Here is a 14,642-nt window from a genome sequence, read left to right on the forward strand (position 1 = left end):
GCCATTGTTTATTCACACTTTGCAGACAAGTTTACAAATGGAGTCCTGTCTTTATCCATGTCTGTCTAGTGAGGACTCCCATGAGGCTCCTCCATGAAGGCACAGGTTTCTCCCAATCACTTCCTGATCTTCCCAGTTCAAACCCCAGTCTTCTGGGAGTCAAGAATTTTTGATTGAGTTCCACTTCTGCTGGACACGAACTCTCTAAGGCTCAGAGTTCTCCTCTGTAAAATGGGACCAATAATCTCTTCTCTACTGTCTCACCATTAGTTGTCAGGAGCAAATGAGAAATTCTAGAAAAAGATTGGGTGATCTTTGAATTATTTAAATCACTCTACAGGATGGATGTTGCTTTCAAAATAGAACCTTTTGAAAGCAAACTTTGGTCCCTTCTGCCTCTCCATGAAAACCTGCCCCACCACACAAAGCTCCCTCTGATACTGCTGCCCCACTATTACAGGAGAATCTGCCCCACTGTACTGGGGGCTTGCTGCCCGCCACATACCCTGCAGCTCACTGCAGACATTTATAGTTGAACCTCCCATCCCTTGCTCTCACATCTGCCAACAGGCATTACAGGCCATGTCCCCACTTCTTGGAGCACCATTGTTTTTTAAAGAAAGTTGTCAGGGGTGAGTTTAATTTAAGTGAGTTGACCTACCTGAAACATCTAGATTGATGATGATGATAGATAGATAGATAGATAGATAGATAGATAGATAGATAGGCAAGAGAGAGAGAAAGAGAGAGAGAGAGAGAGAGAGAGAGAGAGAGCAAGGACCATATGTAGGGATATACTTTTGCTCTCACACCTTCAATGACATACTGAGCCTACTGAGCTCAGGATGAGTCTGAGCCTACTATGTGTCAGGCCTTCCCTCTGGCAGGGACGATTTAGGTGGCTCAGTGTAATACAAGGTGCTGTTAAACCCTTCTCCTGCCCAGGCCTTCCAGTCCAGCACCCCAGTGTGGGATTAGCCTTGCCCCCATCCTCTCCCTCCCAATGCCATGGCTCCAGGAGGCAGCCAGGGTTCCACTGAGGTCCCCAACATAGGTTCTGAGAACCTATGGGCTGCACTGGGCTTGGTGAGGCCAGGCCCAGCCACCAGGCCCAGCAAAGCTGGGGCCTCATTGCCACCACCCCTTACACAGCTGGGGAAGGGTATTTCCTTTCATGGTTAAACCTACTGGGACTCAGCTTTCATGGAAAGTCAGAACTTTGGGGTAGCCTACTACTCCCAGGTAGCCTTCCCAGAATGCTTCATATCACATCCCTTTAACTTCCTTTCTGCTTTCTGGCAGGCACTGCTCACCTGTCTCATCCTGATTGGCACTTCTCCAGCTCCAGGGCCAGGCCACTGCTCTTGGTGCCTACCACAGGCCTGGGCACAAGAGGCATGTATGTAGGTTGAGACTCCTTTCCAAGTTTTAGAAATTAGTGAAGAAATAGCAACCCTGGAGCACGTGGTGTGTTAGGCCACACACTGCAGCACTGGGCAACTTCCCAGCAGGGGACCAGTCCTGAGAAAGCAGTCTCCGAGTCCTCCGGACGCTGCCCGAGCCAGAATGGGTCCTTTTATAGCCCATAAGGTAAGTGCAGAGGTCCAGGAAGGTCACAGGAGGTCTCATTCTTGAAGATTGTTCAAGCCTGTCAGAGCTAGGACAGAACAGGATGAACAGTGGGTAGCAGATGCTGGGAGAGTTGAGAGGCAGGGCCAGAGGAGTATGCAGGGGTGGTCAGTTCAGGCAGCAGCCTCCCAGGTGCTCACATCAGGGGACAGAGCCCAGTGAGGGCTCTGGATCTCAGCACCTTGGTCAGCACTGCCCTTTGACCAACTTCTCTTGGCTTCTGATCTTCATTTCAATCTGCTTCCTCTATAGACTTTTCCTTGTGGCTGTCACAGCTGCGGTGCTGATGCTCTGCCATTCAAAGCCTGACTGAAAGGATGTCGCTTTAAGGGAACGTGCTCAGAAGTCCCTCCAGCTTCTCTAGGTAGTTGTATCTCTGCAGGTCACAGAGTGTCTTTCACTCCTTAGATGACCCAGAGGTGCAAGACGCTGGGGCACAATCACCAGGGTGATGGGGAGAGTTGTGCAGGGTTTGCAGGGAGGAAGCATAGCTGGCTTCTCCCTGTGAAACACGAGGAGCGCTATGGGAGCTGGGACACCAGGTCCTCATGCAAGCTCTAGCTGCTTGTCCTCCAGCGCTGCATCACCTTAGCTCCCAGTGTCCTTTTCTTCACAGTCAGGGGATGGAACAGCTTACCAAATGTTTTAACTCATTCAGGAGAATGCATTAACTACCTACTATATGCCAGGCACTGGTCCAGGCTCTTTACCTACATTAATGACTCAGGCATAGAGTCTGAGTATGGGTTAAGGGTGGCTCAGGGCACCACTTTGAATAGGGTGGTCAGGGAAGATCCATTAAGATGCTACTTTGTGACTTTCTTTTCCTTCAACCTGATACAGAGAGGCCTATGAGGGATGAGTTGTCTGCTTGTATATTGGCCAAGTCAAGAAAATCATAAGCTTTTCATAAGTGAATATCAAGGACTCATGAATTTGAAAACTAGTTTTATGAATGTCTATACTTGTATTAACTTAATTATATCGGTCATTTAATGATCTTAAAAACCTAATGAAATTCGCATTTGAAGTATTCCTGAAACCAATTGTGTCCTGACCTTGACCTCCTTGACAATTCACAAATGAGGCCTTCCTGGGGGCCACATCATATCTGCTCTGCTCTCAGGGTGTCTTTTCCGCTCCTGTCCCACACTGGTTTCCAGTTTCTGGCACCCTGTCTTCTCTCTGTTTCACAGTGCCACTATTTTTCCCCCATGTTTCTGTCTAATGCAATGCAAAGGAAGACATCTGGAAGAAAAATGAGAAGAGTGTGAGACGGGGCAGGGCTCATAGAGAGAGATTTCCTCTTTAGAACATGAACTGAGCCTCTCTTCCCAGGTTCTCACCATCAACAGCGACCCATCAGTTGAGAGGAGGCAGGGCCCCTCACACCTGCCTGCAGGCAGCAGGTGAAAGAAAGGATTTCTAGAGTTTCTTTGAGCAGCATTAGAACATTAGGCCACCCTATATGGCTCGCTGGATTTCCAAGTCTGACAGTGGGGGAAATGCCTCTGTTCAGGACAGTCACAGCTGTGTTGCAGAGCCTCTTCTTCAAGCCAGGGCAACTTGGAGCCCAGGACCCCAGTATCATTGAACTTAGCCAGCAGGTAAGTTCATGACAAGGCGCATCACTACTGACCTAAGTCCCAGGGACGCAACAGACCGATGCCAAGTGTTTGGAGGAATTCCTAGGGAGTATCTCTACACAAGGGGCATAGGAGAAGTTAGGAAGGACATAGCCAAAGTTTCCTGTTAACCAAGCACCAGCATGTAAATTGAGAACCAATCTCCTCCCTCTAATGCAGAAACAAGATCCTAGCTAACCTTGGTGCTGGCTGCCAAGTCCAGAGCCGATTGCTTAGAGCTGGAGAAGTTAAAGCAATAAAGGGCAAGTTGGAGGGAGGCCCCTTTGTTCACAGAATTGGTTGGGTAAAAAGGAAAGGATTTGGGCAAAAGGACCCAAAACCCAGTTCTGCTTATTGGTCAATTAACAGTGAAGAATAACCCATCCTCAGTGAAACTATGAAGGAGAGTGGTAGCAGTGGTGGATAGCAGTGGTAATGATGGCGGTGAGGATGATGAGGACACCATTTCTTCACACTGTACTCAGTTCCTTGCGCCATGGGCCTGCCCAGTAAGGCAGCTTGCTTCACCAAAATCAGCACAAACAACTCAAAGAATGTGATTTTAAAAATGTTATTTTAAGTCATGAAAATTTGAGATGGTTTATCAAAAAACAAAAACTAACTGAAATACAATTTCATATCGAAAATGTCATCCTGCTTTAACAAAAATCTAAGACAAGTGAAATTATCTTTGAGACTGAGAAGCAGGGCCTTATAGTCATCATGATTTTAGTCCCTTGATGCTAAGTTCAGTCTTCAGAACTGTGAAACTAAGATCTTCAAAACCAAAAATAAGAGCATAAATGTGTGTTGTTTTACGTCAACAAATGGTAATTTGTAGTAACAGTCACAGAAATTAATAAAACTGCTAATACATTTTAAACAAATTGTAGCCCCAATTTTAGCAGCTGTAGCAGATATATTTTGACTAGAATAGGTAACACATTCTCTGACATAAGTAATATGTCACTCACATAAGTAATAACTATTGAGGAGGTAAATGCAGTCTTTCCAATTCTCATCACAAAGAAGAATAAAAAATCCTTCATACTTGGAATGCACAACAACATATATCTACAGTTTTGGTAGAAGTTTGGGTTAACTGTCATGTTGCGTCTCAATAGTGAGATGATAGTACTTTTGCCTCCCAGTCCATAGTCACTTAACTACATCATTGACATAATTTTAGTCAAACCTGGGGAGTATGAAGTGACAAGTACAATAAACACATAGATTCAAGGTGATCTGAGAATTGTTGGGCAGTAGTTACACCCTGTAGTTTCTACCAATAAGGAAAATGTGCAGAGTTAATAGGCCCCATAACTTTGGAAGTAGCAAATAACACACTTGGATAAATTGCACCAATCCAACTGAATGATTTAGGAAGATGTTGTATTTGAAGGGAACCCAGAGATTTAAAAAAAAAAAAAAGAGCTAAAAGAGCTCTAGTCACATGCAGGTTGCAATATGGTCAGCTCTGCAGGGTACCACAATGGGTCCTGGTGCTTGGTGCTGGGTGCTGGGGTCACCCACAGTAAATAAGGACAGTGCTATGTCTGGGAAAGTCATAACAGAAGCGTCTTAGTGCATATGCAGAGTTTTACAGCACATCCATGATATCCTTTATTAATCTACCAGGATGACTATAACAAAATATCATGGAATAGGTAGCTTAAAAAACGGAAATTAATTTTCTTACAGTTCTGGAGACCAGAAGCCCAATCCTAAGGTGCTTCCAGGATTGTGTCTGGTGAGCACTCTCTTCCTGGTTTGCAAACAGCTCCCTTCTCACTGTGTTCTCACTGGCCTTTCCTCCATGCGTATGGAAAGGTGTGTGTATAGGGGGAGAATGGTCTCTCTCCTCTTCTTGTAAGGACATTTGTCTACTAGATTAAGAGTCCATGCTTATGGCTTCATTTAATTTTCTTTGCCATCTTAAAAGTCTTATCTCCAAATACAGTCATTTTTGGGTCTGGAATTGCAAGAAATGAATTTTGAGACAACACAATTCAATCCATAAATATCTTCAGTAATAAATTCACCTTTTGAACAATAACTCCTGCATGCTACTGGGTGCTGTAGTAAAGACTGGATACCTGATCAGCAGAATAAATTGTGTTTCAGCATAGTCTGAGCTAGCTTTGCTTCCTACATGGGGTATTGTCAGACCCACTAATTCATAAGGTTGGGCAGGCAGAACATAATTTCATCAGAATATGACAATGATGCATCTGGAATCAGACTGAGTAGATCCAGAGAACACAAATGGTCCAGTCCCTCATGTCACCTACCTGTCATTCCATACCTATGACCTTATGATTTTTTCTTTTTGACCAGCTGAAAAAGGAAGAAAACTTTTGGTTTATCACCATTGGTTAGTACAATATCTTGATACAAGCCTAAAATGGGCTGTTACTACTCTGTAGTACCATTTCATGGGTGTCAAAGAGAAAACTTCTCAGTGGTTAGAGCTTTGAGCAATACACTTGGTTATTAACCTGGACTTGAATGAATAATGGCCCAAAATAGGGATAATCCAGACTTTCATTCATTTTTAATGACTTAGCTAGTTATTTATAACATGGGTAGTGTTAGGTCATTGGATGAGAAGAGATAAAAGGGGTCTGGGGAAGAAGCACATAGATGGATGTATGAGAGTGGCCTGTGAGGATCTTTGCATCAAATGAAAATATCCCTGTAAAGCTCCGATCATAGAAGAGGCACTGCTCGGCTAGGTAGACCAGATGACTCATCTTGGCCACAACAGGGTTTTTGCACAGTGAACAGAATAGCCATGTGGCCATGGTAAAAGTTATGCTCAGTTTCAACAGCTTGAGCTAGTTCTTGCTAGGACTGATCTAGTTGCTGCCATTATGGAATGTCTGACAAATCAGAAGCAGATACTAAGACTAAGGCCTAAATATGGTACCATCACTCAAGCATACTGTGTCAGTGGGTTTTCCAGGAAGCAGACATCAAGCTGGAGTTAAAAACACAATAGATTTATGGGGGTGAGGAGTGGTGATGCCTATGACAGATAAAGGGAGAGGGAGCAGTGTGGGCATGAAGAGCCTGCCAATGGTGATATGAATCTTGCATCAGTGAAAACTAAGGGAAAAAATGTGAGGAGGAAGTGTCTCAGACTGAGGTGCTCCAGCTTGAAACCAAAGTCTGAGGGCACACACCCATGGAGGCTACTGTCAGTTAACCACAGGTTACCTTTTGACAGGAGAGCTAAGCTCCCTTACAATTGATAATGGCTCATTATCAATCACATCAGGCACATTGTACCAAGAAGGGCAGTGGCTCACCTTTACCTAAGATGGCCACAGACTCCTGGTAAGGACTCCTGGTAAGAACTTATCCCCTCTGTCTGCTGTCTCACAATTGTTGGGAGAGACATATAACACTGCCTCTATCCACGGGGATGGATTTATAATGAAAGAGGATCAACAATGGCCGAGCAAGGATTCCAGGCATTATGCTTGTTAGAGCCAGCTAGTACTGACTCAGGAGAGCTGATCCTTCAGGAAGCTGTTAAAGCAATTGTTTAAAACATTGGTAGATTGAAATTGGCCAAAGTGAAAGTATTTGCAAATCAAAACTCTGGCTAACTCTACAAATCAGAGATACCTCCTACACACAAGCCAACTTATCAACACAGCACTGAAACCAGTGGTGCCAATTTACTGCATCACTCAGAGCTTCTGGCAACCTCAGACAATTCTGGAATGGCTGCTACAGGATACAGGTAGGACACCAGATTGGGGATAGCCCTTTGGGGGCTTCAGATGGTGTTTTTCAAAATGCAACACCTATTTTGAATCAAAGACATGCTATGTTGTGTTCACATAGGCAGGGGATATCTGTCTGGAACCAAAGGGTGGAAAGAAGTAACTCCTCTCTCTATTAAGCCCAATGGCCCATTTGGGGAATTTATGCTTCCTGTCCTCTACACTTCAGGCTCTGCTAGACTAGAAAGCCTTAAGGGAACACTTCTACCTGGAGACACAGTATAGGTTCCACTAAATCTAAAGCTATAGCTACCGCCTTGTCATTTGGTGTGCCTCACACTAGTATACCTGTAAGCAAAGAAAGGAATTACTAACCTGGTGAAGTAATTGGCCCTGCTTATCATGAATGATAGAATTGCTACTAGTAATGGGAGCCAGCAGGGGGTTGTCTGAAACACAGGGAATTTACTTGGGTGACAACTCTTCATGATTCATTATTTGTTAATTACTGCAAATGGGCAACTTCAGAACCATAACTTGCCAAATCCATCAAGCATGCAAGTCTAGGTTACCAGAAAACAGCCTTAACCTATTGAAGTGCTAGCAGAAGGCCAAAGAGAAACTGTAAGTGGTAGTGGAGAGATTGAACAGTCTCAGGACCAACTGGTGAGCTGTAGCTTGTCCCACGAGCTTTCCTGTCTTGTTTTTTGTTATCAGCTGGCAAAGACCATCATGCTGAAGAGCAGTTGTATGAGGGTAAACTTAGTATGACTCACAAGTGGGTCTGGGGCCACAGCAGCTGCTGTGTTCTCCTCCTTCTGGTTGTTACTTCAATGAAGCAGCTGACTTCAAATTGCCAATGGCTCTGTCTTTGGTTCTGGAAGGCTTCCTCCAAACCATGTGAAGCTACTCTGCCTGCTTGAAGCACAGCCTGAAAGTCAAAAACTTAATAGCCACCAGGAGCATCTCTCCATTGGTGATACTCTCCCATTTCAGTGGAATAATGCTAAGACACGCCTTACATCAATTCCCAGAGGTTCCTTATAAGATTAAGCTTTAGTTGGATGCATTTTAATCCTTGCATCAGGGTCTACTTCTGGGAAAAACCTAAACTAAGACAAATGGATATCATGTATACAGGGAGAAGTAGGCAGACTCTAAAATTGCTTTGAAGGTTGAATCAATAAGTCTTATAGATGGGTTAAATGTGGCAACTGAAATAAATAGAGAAATCAGGAAGGTGCTCAGAAGTTTGACTTAAGCAACTGGGTAGAAAGTGATATAATTGGTCCTCCCCAGTGGCGCAGCGGTTGAGCGCTGGGTTGCGAAGCTGCCCGTGGCCTCTGCGGCGCCGGTTCGATCCCTGGCTGCTCCCCGGCCACCAGAGGAGGGTCCCACATGGCGCGCAGACCTCTCCTGCCGCCCGCTGCTCCCCTCAGCAGTGTACCTCGGTCCTTCTGCCTGTTCTGCTCCCCGCTCTGGCTCTGGTGAATTCTCTCACCCTCCCGCGCTTCTGACTGCACCCAGTGCATGTATAAACAAAACAAACAAATAAAAAAATAAACATGCCTCTTTAAAAAAAAAAAAAGAAAGTGATATAATTAACTGAGGTGGGGTAATTAGAGGTGAAAAAAAAAATCATGTGCACCATTTTATTGACATTACATTTGAGATTATATAAAACAACAGAGATTTTTATTAAGACCAAGATGGAAATTTAGAGCTACAACTCTGGGAAAATAAAATGGCCATTAGAAGTTGCATGATTCGATGGCATTCTATGACTTTGAATTGTGGTAAGAATGGTATTGTCACTTCCGTCTGCCACAACAACCGCTGCTGCTATTCCAGACAGCCGCTGCTCCACTAGCCTGGGGCCCAGAATGAGGATACGTGGAGCAGTGCCCCAAACCTCAATGGACTAAGTGTCTTTATTGTTATAAGCCTCCTAGAATTTAGGATGCTGTTACCACAGCAGTAACTGGATTATCCTGACTAGTAGAGAAATCCTCCCTTAATTAAAATAGGAGGAAAGAAGGCGGCGAGGGACATAATTTAATGTAGTTTTGGGGTGTTATGTTGAGAAAATAAATAAGTTCACATGTAGTGATATTCCAGAAGGAAAAACAGTATAAGTACCATTTCTGTTCCCTGAAGCCAGCTGCTGGAAAATGTTCCAGTGCTATTTCCCCAGCTGGTTTAACAGGAGTGTGATCTTTACTTGGAGTGACATCCCAGGGTGTATGCAATCAAATGTAAAAAAAATCCATTATTGTGTCAACTTTCAATTGCTCGTGTAACAGAGAATGCAGGTCACACAGGATCCCTTGAACCATTTTGCTGTGATTTCCATATACACTGGCTGTTCTGCAGCTAGTCTACTTTCTGCTCTTGGTTTTGCTTCTGCTCACATTAAAAAGTCTTCATTCTCACTGACAGGCAGGTGGAGACAGGTAGGGAATGCAGGTCTCTGTACAGATTCTCTGGGCTCATCCACTCACAACTAATTGAGAACTGGTTGCATTTCCCTGAGCACTTGAATAGGTGACTGCCTAGTAGGGATGGGGTACACGCAGCAGCCTCCCCTTCCCAGCCCTTACACTGCAGCTGCTCCCAGAAGAGGAGCCCTTTGGTGACCAGGTTAGAGACAGGGTTTCTATTGCAGATGTCCACTGGAGGGAAGGGGGAGAGTGTGTGGCTTAAGGAGGTCTGCAAATCAGGTCTCACCAGGAAACAACTCCCTTTATGTTTTTACAACAGGAGAAAGTTAGTGCAGTCAACCGATTGCATAAATGACATAAACCCAGAGATTAGCAAGAACAGAAAGTCACTACTCCCTTAGGCTGATGGGACCAAGGGCGGAGGCAGTTTGGGACACTCAGGGACCAAGGTCACCCTGTGAATCTCAGGCCCCACACTGCGGGAGCTGCGCCCCAGAGCTGTGGCCACAGAGGAAATCAACTGCTGCCAGAGAAGCCAACCAGGGCCCAGAGCCAGAGAAAAGAACTTTCTCCATTGACTGAAGTCCAGTGAAAGTTGATATGGAAGTCTGGAAAAGTAGCCTGCAGGAGTCAGGCCTCCTGCAGTAGAGAAAGGAACAGTGGGAGGATGAAATATGAACTGATGGGAAAACAGACACAGAACTGACATAGGAAGCCTTAGGACACGGGTCACAGGGGTGCTGTCTGGCCAAGCACCACTGGTAGCTCTGCCTGTGCCTCAGCCTCTGGGACCCTAAATCATTCTCCCTCCTGACTGCCCTTCCCCAGGCCTGATCTAGCCATGGGGTTGGAAGAGGTCATCGTTCCCTGCCCATCATGAGTAGGCAAAAGAAGGACACTTCACCAAGTTGGGGCAGTCTCCCCAAGGTTGTTCATACCGAAGTAGGTGTGGCATGGTCCTCTGCTCTAGTTATAGAGCTGTTAACAAGTGAGTCTATGCACCCCTTTTCCTTGACGGCTGATGTGTAAAGAAATTGATTTTAGGGTCTCCCTGGTGGTGCAAGGGATTAAGCACAGCATTGTGAAACTCTCCACAGCATCTGCAGCACGAGTTCGATCCCCAGCCGACCAGGGAGCTACATACATGGCAGAGTAGACCTCTCCTGTTTCACCTGCTGCTCCCCTCAGCAGTGTATTTCAGTAGATCTGCCTGTTCTGTTCCCCACTCTGTCTCTGGTGAATCCTTTCATGCCTCGCACCTCTGGCCTATACCCCAGTTCTTGTATGCATAAATAAATAAATCTTTAAAAAAAAAAGAAATTGATTTTTAGTGGGACAGGACAAAGCTCAAGCCAATATGGAGGTAGAGCAAATAGAAAGGCAGGACGAGCACACTTCGGGCTCCAGTCTTCCAGGGATTATTACGAAGGAGAACCCCTGCACAGCTCTTCCACAGTGTGGTTGCTTAAACCAATGAATTTCCCTCTGGCTTATAGTATTATGTTAGACTTTTGTCCATGATGACTAAAACACAGCTGTTGTCTGAACAAGCAGGACAGAGAACAAAGGGCCTGACATATTAATCTTTTGCTAAGACTAAGAGAATTTAAAAGGGCACAGAAGGTCAGGTGACCCCATAGACAATGGCACCAGCGAGCATGGATGGCATATGGAGTGAAGAATTGTTGTTTCACCAAGAAAGTCCATCTCCCTCACATGGGTACCCAAGCTGAAGTCATAGGGTTGAACTTCTGGGAAATTCTTTAGAAGAGAGGAGAGAAGATTGAGGTGACACTGACCCACCACCCAGATATCCCAGATATCCCCACACTCTCTTCTTTCTGCTGCCATCCAGAAAAGCGGCTGCCATATTGAAGTCATGACCTTGAGGACTCCTCTGCAGGGATCAGCATGACTGCAAGATGAAAGGATGCTAAGTCCCTAAGGGCAACGATAGTGTAGCACGCCACACAGTACTGGGCTGCTTACATCTCCATTACTATTTTTGCCTACAGTGCTTTTATTTTTCTATGTTTTTTTAAGCTATTGTTTTTCAAGTCTTAACTATTCAGAGCTGATCAGAATTCCTAATTGATAAACAAAGAATCCAGCTATGCCTGCTTTCTTATTAGATGTCTTTTTTCCTAAATGAAAATCTTTTTTTAAGATTATTTATGCACACAAGAACTGGGGTGTAGGCCAGAGGTACAGGGGATGAGAGGATTCACCAGAGGCAGAGTGGGGAGCAGAACAGGCAGATATACTGAAATACACTGCTGAGGGGAGCAGCGGGCAAGTCAGGAGAAGTCTGCTGTGCCATGTGGGTCAGGTCCCTGGCTGGGGATCGAACTCGTGCTGCAGTAGTTATGGATAACTTCATAGCGCTGACGTTCAATCCCTTGTGCCACCAGGGAGGCCCCCAAATGAAAATCTTGACTTTTAACTTCTCCAGAAGACCCTAGGAAGAGGCCCCCAGCTTCCATGTCTTTTCTATGGACAGAGTGGACCCAGCAGATGTGAAAATCCCAATCTGATTGTGAATCATGGACCAGGACCAGGAACTGACAGAGGTCTTTCAGCCAGAGTAGCCAGGGGGTCTACAAGGCTTGAAGATGGGTTCAATCCTGGAGAAGTGACATGAACGGCCCTCTAGTTCTCCAAAGGTGAACTGTAACACAAGTTCTCCCTTCCTGCCTTTCTATTTGCTTCACCTCCATATTGGCTTGAGGCACTAAGAGGCACCCACCATACTCCCACTTGTTCACTTACAGCCTAGTGCTGCTTCTGCACGCAGATGCTCTTTGCTTCTCTGGTTCTAGTCTTGCCAAAGGACTTGTGAATGTGTGGGTTTCTTGGAATTATCCTTCCTATGATCAGTTCAATCTTCCTGTGATGATTAATTTTATGTCAACTTGACTGGCACGGTGTCCAGATATTTGGTTAAGCATTATTTCTGCATGTGTCCATAAGGGTGTTTTTGGATTTCATTTGAGTCTGAAAACTGATTAGCGTCCTCTTCCCAATGTGGGTGAAGACCTGAATAGAAAAAAGAGCTGAGTGAGGGAGAATTCTTGTTCTCTACCTGCCTGTCTTAGAGCTGGGCCACTATTTTCTCCTGCCTTCCGACTGGACTCCAACTGGAGCTAGGCCCTCAGCTCTCCTGGGTCTACATCTGATCATGTAGAACCCATCCTCCATGATCATGTGAACAAATTCCTTATGATAAAAACATTTCCCACTGGTTCTATCTCTCTGGAGAACCCAGACTAAATAAAACACTTTCCAAGACAAAGGCCCAGGTCCGAAGGAGAATGCAGCTATACTCCCCAAAGCCAGAAGCAGATTGGGGGGATGCTACTTTTCACCAACACCCAAATTTTTTAAAAATTCATTCTTCAAATCTCAGTGAGGGCTGTGAGTCTCAGAACTATAGGAATGTATATTTCCGGTCTCATAAGGACTCAGACCTTTTATATTTTAGGAATTATTAAGATGAGCATTCTCAGAAAACAACAGTTAAGATTCATTTCCAGTGTAGTGTCCCGTGATGGCCTCATAAATACAAAATAGAGGAGACGAAGCTGCAGGAAGAGTGGGGAACTAAAGACTGTTGTTTAAAGACCAAGACCAACTGGGAGTAGTTTCTGTTTATAATAAAGGAATGAAGTTCCAGAAAGTTGCTTCTGTGTGCAAAAAGATGAGTGGCTGTGGGTTGTGGGGGGGAGTGACATAGGGGAGTAAAAATGGTTTATTGGTGTCACATAAAAATAACAAAGACCCTAGGTGGTCCTTATCTTGATTTTGCAAATCATGCAGCATGAATGGAAAATTCTTGGACCTTTATAACATATTTCTTTTGGGGGTGGGGGTGGGAAGAGTTTACTTGGGGCAGGGGAGCAATGTGCAGTCAGGAAGAATTTTAATTCCCTGTAATCAACTGAGAGGCCAAAATACTCCACCAAAACACCCTTCATTTCTGGGGTTCTGCAGAAGTCACACCCTTGGGACTCCCAATATGGAGTTTTCTACCTGCCTGGGTCAAGGGACTGACCAATTCATCTCAAAGGCCAGCTTTTTGATCAAGGGTCATGCTGCTGAAGGGTCAGCCCACAGAAGACTGTGAATGTCCACTCACCAAGGGCTGAGTACAGAGCAGGCTGACCTTCCATGACCACCATTTCCCTTGGACATTCATGGCGTCAACATCACAGCACAAACCTGTGTTTCTCCTCCAGATTACACCATCTCAGCCAATTGGAACTGGGCAGACAACATTCCTGGCAGTCCCTGCTGATCACTCTTTCTGGAAGAGGCTGAACAGGAAGCACTCATGTGGGGCCGGGGCTGTGTCAGGCAGCCATGCTGCCCCTTCACTAAGCTCACAGGCATCTGCACTGATGCTGCACTGATGGGAGCATGGATTTTGCTTCTGGCCAATCAGGCAACCCCCTTCAACCATCCTGTAGGTGCCCTGCTTGTGCTGAGGGGCCGGGACCTGTCAATCTGCTGACTGGTCACTGTATGGGGGCTGCTCTGGGAAAGGTAATCTTGGGCAAGGTTGTTCTTCAGTCAAGAAAATGTCCCTGGAGGGGGCAGTTGAGCACCACTATCCTTTGTTGGTGGAAGGGGTGCTGTGGTGCACATTGGGGAGCCTGCTCCTCCTCCCTTGGGTTCTAAGAAATTCCAGGAATGTTCTCTGGAGCTCCAGCAGCGTGTCCATGAGTGTGCCCTAATGATGACCACACCCTATATTTGGATAAACTATGAGGTGAGGTGTGGAATTTTGAGACTAGGGGGTGAAGTGCTCATTAGCTGAGACAGGATGGATGTTCTGAAGCATTGCCCTGCCCAGGTACCTTTTAATATTTTTGTTTGTTTCACTCTAGTCTTAACACACCTAAGGAAGAGAGATAAACCCTCTAATCCTCTAGTCAGGCTGGTTGGTACTTGTGCATTCTCTGGATATTTCATCTTCTTTCTGGGCAGTTGGTGATGGACAAGCTTTTATACTGGACATATGCCTGCGTGTCAACCTTGAGCACAACCTGTTCTCACAGAATCTGCCCCCACCACTGACACTGTTGGGTGTGTGATCTGGCACTGAATGGTCTGGTGGGGTGAGCCCCAGCCTTGCAGGCATGTGAGCTGGCTCATGGAAGCTTCTGTAGCAGTCTGCATGGGTCAGTGAGAGCTGGTGGTGGGCAGTGGACCTG

General features: G+C 45.5%; 1 long non-coding RNA gene across 2 annotated transcripts in view; it reads right to left on the minus strand.

Moving 5' to 3' along the window:
* Positions 1–14,642, minus strand: part of LOC119249188 (uncharacterized) — a 19,496-nt gene continuing 4,854 nt past the window's right edge. Inside the window, exons 2-6 of one of the 2 annotated variants that reach the window (XR_008552464.1) lie at positions 12,199–12,465; positions 4,954–5,226; positions 2,688–2,877; positions 1,314–1,938; positions 1–293 (exon numbers count right to left, since the gene is read on the minus strand). This is a non-coding gene — a long non-coding RNA (uncharacterized LOC119249188). Of the gene's footprint in view, positions 294–1,313; positions 1,939–2,687; positions 2,878–4,669; positions 5,227–12,198; positions 12,466–14,642 lie in introns of those variants that run through there. The other variant, XR_005126093.2, reaches the window with a different exon arrangement.

The sequence above is a fragment of the Talpa occidentalis genome, unplaced genomic scaffold, assembly GCF_014898055.3.
Source record: "Talpa occidentalis isolate TD23 unplaced genomic scaffold, MPIMG_talOcc4v2.1 talOcc4.17, whole genome shotgun sequence".
NCBI lineage: Eukaryota > Metazoa > Chordata > Mammalia > Eulipotyphla > Talpidae > Talpa > Talpa occidentalis.